Source organism: Peromyscus californicus, unplaced genomic scaffold (assembly GCF_007827085.1).
Source record: "Peromyscus californicus insignis strain IS unplaced genomic scaffold, ASM782708v3 Scaffold_21__1_contigs__length_65335640, whole genome shotgun sequence".
NCBI lineage: Eukaryota > Metazoa > Chordata > Mammalia > Rodentia > Cricetidae > Peromyscus > Peromyscus californicus.
In genome coordinates, this window is record NW_026294514.1 from 33062155 (window position 1) to 33068154 (window position 6000).

The 6000-nt window shown below is 42.6% G+C and overlaps 1 non-coding gene across 1 annotated transcript; it reads left to right on the forward strand.

Moving 5' to 3' along the window:
- The first annotated feature begins 884 nt into the window (after positions 1-884).
- On the forward strand, positions 885-991 carry LOC128118067 (U6 spliceosomal RNA). Its single transcript, XR_008220990.1, has one exon. It is a non-coding gene; the product is annotated as a U6 spliceosomal RNA (small nuclear RNA).
- Positions 992-6000: the final 5009 nt, after the last annotated feature.

Genomic DNA, 6000 nt, shown 5'->3' on the forward strand with positions numbered 1-6000 from the left:
ATTGTATATAGTTATTATACTTTTTTATTATTTATTTATTTATTTATTTTTCTATTATCAGCTTGATAAGTATAAATTCTTATCTTAATAGTGAAATGTTTCATTGAGGTTTGCCCAGTAATTGAGTAAAACCAAAACTTATTAAAAGCCACAATCATCCTAGGGTCCCCCCTGCTATATAGCCTCCCTGGTTCTGTGGGTTGCAGTCTGATTGTTCTTTGCTTTATATCTAGAATCCTCTTTTTTCCTCTGACTGTATCTCAAGTATCCCATGCTAGCCTCACGCTTACTGTGTTGCCAAAGATAACCTTGAACTTCTGTTTGGTTTGTTTTTATTTTTGGAGACAGGGTTTCTCTGTGCAGCCCTGGCTGTCCCGGAAATCCAGTTGTAGACCAGGCTGACCTTGAACTCACAGTCACAGAGTTCTGCCTGCCTCTGCCTCCCGTTTGTTGGGATTAAAGGCATGTGTCACCACGCCTGGCAACCTTGAGTTTCTGATCCTCCTGCTTTTCCTTCCTGGGGATAACAGTTGTGTATAAGCACTCCCAGTTCTATTTGGTGCTTGTGATCAAGCCTAGGCTTTGTGCATGCTACATCACTAGCTCATGGACATCTTTCAAGAGGAGGGACTGACTGCTTTTTTTTTTTTTTTTTTTTTTTTGTTTTTCGAGACAGGGTTTCTCTGTGTAGCTTTGCGCCTTTCCTGGATCTCGCTCTGTAGCCCAGGCTGGCCTCGAACTCACAGAGATCCGCCTGGCTCTGCCTCCCGAGTGCTGGGATTAAAGGCGTGCGCCACCACCGCCCGGCGGGACTGACTGCTTTTATTACAGGTGGTCTTTGTATGAATTTATGAATAACAGCCTTGAAAAATGAACGGTCTCTTGTGCTCGCCTCGGCAGCATGCATACTAAAATTGGAACGATACGGAGAAGATTAGCATGGTCCCTGCGCAAGGATGACACGCAAATTTGTGAAGCGTTCCATGTTAAAAAAAAGAAAGAAAGAAAGAAAGAAAGAAAGAAAGAAAGAAAGAAAGAAGAGAAAAGAAGAACAGTCTCTCCAGAGCAAAGAACAGCTGTACCTGTTCATATATGGAGTGAGAATGGCTCTCTCAGAGGCACATATGTTTGAATGCTTGGTCCCCAGTTAATAGAACTATTTGGGAAGGATTAGGAGCGGTGGCCTTTTTAGATGAGGACTGTCGCTAGGAGTGGGCTTTGAGGTTTCCAAAGCCCACACCAAGCCCAGTCTCTCTCTCTCTCTCTGCCTGCAACTTGAAGATCAGTCACTAGCTCTCAGCTACTTCTTCAGTACCATGCCTGCTGTCTGCTGCCATGCTCCCCACCATGATGGTCATGTACCATCTGAAACTGTAAGCAAGGTCCTACTTAAATGCCTTCTCTTATAAGTTGCTTTGGCCATGGTGTCTCCTCACAGCAATAGAATACTCTATATAGAATATACTATATTAAAGAGTTAGGTTCCTTAGCTTAGGATTTCTTACCTGTTACACAATACTGCATATCCAGCTGTCTGCACTCATTTGCAATGCCCTGCATTACCCTATTGAAAGTAGGTGTTGGGGTGCCAATGCAAATGCTGATGCTACCTATAGAGTAAGATAAAGCCCTCTATCCTTGACCCAGGAGCCTCATATTATCTCACAGCCTTCATTGAATTGTGGCATGCTAATTCATTAGTCAGTGTTGATATCCACAATCAAACTGACTGGATTTAGAGTCACTTGGGAAACAAACCTCTGAACATATCTGTAAGTCCCTATCCAATGATGTCTAATAGGGGAAGGAAGACTTATCCAGAATGGGAGTGGCACCATTGCACAGGCTGAAGCTAAGGACATAGTGAGATGGTGTGGTAATATTTTATTTGTGCTGAAATGTGGTGATATTTTATTTGTGCTTTAATAGATAAATCTTGACTGGAGATCAGGGGGAAAAGGCAAGCCATTTTAAGAAAACAAAGTCAGGCAGCACATGCCCTTAATCCAATCACTTATCAGGCAGAGTCTCTGTGTGTTCAAGGCCATACTAGGGAACAGAGCCAAGCATGGTGACACATGCCTTAAATCCCAGTACCAACCGTAGAGACCTGGAGGTCTGTACAGACAGGCAGTGACAAAGAAGTGAGGTAGCTGGGCTAAGAGCCAATGAGAGGGCAGAAAAGCAAGGCAAATAAAGGCGTGGGTAGACAGGAGGTAACTCACATTTGGAAGCTGCAGAGTTGGTGAGGTAAGGTTGGCTGGAGGCTATCCCTATTTCTCTGATCTCTCTAAGGCTTTCACCCCTATATTTGGCTCTGTGTTTTTTATTTAATAAGACCATTTAGATATTCATCTACAAAGGCACTTGCCCCCAAACCTGACGACATGATTTAGATCCTTGGGACCCACAGATGGAAGAGAATGGACTCTTACAAGTTGTCCTCTGACTTCCACTTGTATGCCTTATGTATATGTATATGTATATGGACACACACACACACACACACACACACACACACACACACACACACAAATGTTTAAGGGCAAAAAAAGATGGGACTGGAGAGACTGCTCGCAGATGAAGAGCACCTGTGGACACCTGCACACACATGCCACACACACAGACACACAATAGGAAATGATAAAATTCTAAAAAAAAAAAAAAAAGAGGAAGAGGAGGAGAAGGAGAAGAGGAAGAGGAAGAAAAAGAAGTGGCATATCAGCATTCCTCTCTCTCTGCTTCCTGACTGCAGATTTGATGTGACCTGCCCCCTAATGCTCCTGATGCTACGCCTTGCCCACCAAGATGGACTGGACCCTTGAACTGGAGGTTAGAATAAACCCATCCTTCCTCAGATTACTTCTGTCGGGTGTTTTATCACAACATGAAGAAAAATAACCAATATAGACAATGAGGAGGCAAAGTTCAGATTGTTCATGGATCTTGACAAGAAGTTATATGTTGTGTGGGGACAAAGATTCTTCTTCCTGTCATTTCTTGAGAGAGTTTTTGCAACATATGCACTAGATTTTAAAAAATAGGTAGCATATCACAATGATAAAGAACACAGACTCTGCAGCCAGGCTGTCTTAGTTTAATCCTGGCTAGGGCCTTCTTTTAGTTTCTGTTCCGCCAGAAATTGACTCTGCATCAAGACTATGACGGCAGCAATCTTAGAAATCACTGTTACACAGTGAAAAGGTAAGGAGAATAGAGATGGCTCAGTGGTTAAGAACACTGTCTGTTCTTACAGAGGGCCCGGGTTTGGTTCCCAGCACCCACATGGCATCTCACAACCTCCTGTAATTCCAATTCCAGGGCTTCTGATGCCCTCTTCTAGCCTCTATGGGCACGGCTTCCACATACATGGTACACATATAGATAAAATATAAATAAATCTTTTTTAAAAATGAGAGGAATAAATGAAAGTGAATAAATGATGAACTTTCAAGGAAGTTATGATGGTGGATATTCAGCTTAATTCTACTCAAGAACTCTTGGTGGCCAATATAAAATGAGAACTTTAGAGTTATCTTGCCAGAGGGTGAAGGAACTGGGAGGTAGTATACCAGTTCCCACATGTCGGTTGGTTGAGGGCTCCTGGGGTGGATAGGTTTTGATTCTAGCCCTGAACTCTGACCAGTCTTGCATAGCACAAAGATGGTTGCAACGGGCCTTGGCAGTTATGAGTGAAAACTGGGTATTTATCACATGGATAAAGCATGAAGAAATAATAGTAGGCACACTTACAGACTTGGCTACATATTTCCTCTTATGGTTTATTCTTAGGATATTATTCGAGGCTGTTTAATGTTCCAATTTCCTCATCTGTAGAATGGAAATGATAATAGTACCATTACATAAGGTTGGTAAAAGAATGGCATATTGAAATAGTGGAAAGCACATAAAACAGAGCTTAACAAGAACTTAGTAAATGTTGGCCATCATTACAAAAGAGTACACCATTTATTCCCTGCTTGATATTTGCTGTGTACTATTCTCTGACAGGAGAGTTTGACTTTTAATCATGGCATTTTATTTTACTAAATGTCTGTGATGGACTCTTGGAGATTCAAGGCGTATTTATGTTTGACATGTGTCAAGGGGCAACTTTGGCTGCCACCTGGGAAGCACCAGGGATGATGTATTTAAAGCTTATTCCTATTTAAATTTCCTTAGAGAACTGATGGGGCTAAGCACTCCTGAACTCTCTAATTTAAAGATTTACCGCTCTGCCAGTGAAACTAATTAAAACTTATTTGAAGTATCAGTAGCACAGTCTCCATTTTTCCCTTCTAAAATGTGAATGAGAATATAAAAGAGAAGCGTGTTTATTCATGTATTAAAATTGTATGTTTATGGCTGCTTTGCCTATATGTATGTCTATTCATCAAATGTCCACAGAGGCCAGAAGTGAGTGTCTGATCCTTTGGGACTGGAGTCATAGATGGCTGCGAGCCACCCTGTGGGTGCTGGAAATTGAACCCCAGGTCCTCTGAAAGAGCAGCCAGTGCTCTTACTAACTCCTGAGCCATTTCTCCAGCCCCTGAGAAGTGTGTTTTGAATACAGTTTTCTAGCATTATATAATATCTGTGTAAGACTCCCGTGAATCCATGTGATGTTAACTACAGAATTCACCAAAATGCTTCGGACTTTAAAAAAAGGCTACTTAACTTTCGATTAGGATAAATTCGTACGGTTAGCCAGACAGCCCTGGTAGGAAATCACTAAGCGTTTGTAAACTATGCATAAATTAAATCCAAATTTTTATTGCTTTTAAGCATTTCAAATGTCCTTTTAGTGTGTATGTGAGCATAAAATAACATGATAGCAACAACAGATGTTTCAAGTAGTCTTTTGGTGAATATAAGTGATTAATAAAAATAATGCAACAGTAGTAACAGATTTGAGTTCTGTGTCAGAACTTTGTCTTCATCCTTTGTCAGTCCCCCTCTGGAGAGACTAGCCTGAGCAACCTCAGGAACCTAAGGGCTTCCCAGCGACGTTGAAGACACTGCCTCAAATCAGGCTAGGGAACTGGTACAGCTAGGGACAGTGGCACTGTCACAGTTCAGGGTGCATCAGCACAGTAGAGCAGCCATATCCCATCCCTCCTCCATACCCAGGGGCTGAGCCCACACCCTAATCACCCCATGTTCCGTGAAATCTCATCTCTTCTGGACACACTCGGAAGCAAAACAGAGCTTATCTCACAACATAAATCACTCTCCTTTTATTCCATTCCCCAAAGGCCCCATTTTTTGCGGGGGTGGTGGTGGTTGTGGTGGTGGTGGTGGTGGTGAAATATAACATTTAAAATATCTATTTCTACCAAATGATTAATGGGGATAATGATTCCAGCACAGTGTCTGGTGTATAAATGTTTTGGAGACTATAAAACATCTGGTGATCTTTGCAGGACATATATATTCTAACAGGGACAACTTGGAGTTTTTTCTTTCTTTCTTTTTGTTTTTTTATTTTTCCATACAGTGTTTCTCTGTGTAGCTTTGGAGCCTGTCCTAGAACTCGCTCTGTATACCAGGCTGGCCTTGAACTCACAGGGATCCGTCTGCCTCTGCCTCCCAAGTGCTGGGATTAAAGGTATGTGCCACTACCGCCCGGCCTTGGAGTTATTTCTTAAACCATGGAGAGTGACACCAGACTTTAAAGGCTCCACCCTAGGATAGAGTTGTGTTTGGGAGCATGTTACCCATTGAAGGGCCCCAGCATACTTGCTTAGCCTAACGCCATTTTTGAGCAGGGTCTGAAAAGTAACTAGAGGTCAGAAAAACAACTTGTACCCTGGATGAGAGCCAAGTCAGCAGGCGTGTCGAGCTCGGGGAAAAACCACGAGCTGTCCTGAGTTTGAACCTGGCCTCATACGAATCGTCCAATCAGAACCCTGTAAACTATGCTTCCTGCTTCTGTACCCGCCCTTCCGCTGCCCAACCCTATAAAAACCCTCCACTCCAGCCCGTGGGCGCGCCAGTCTC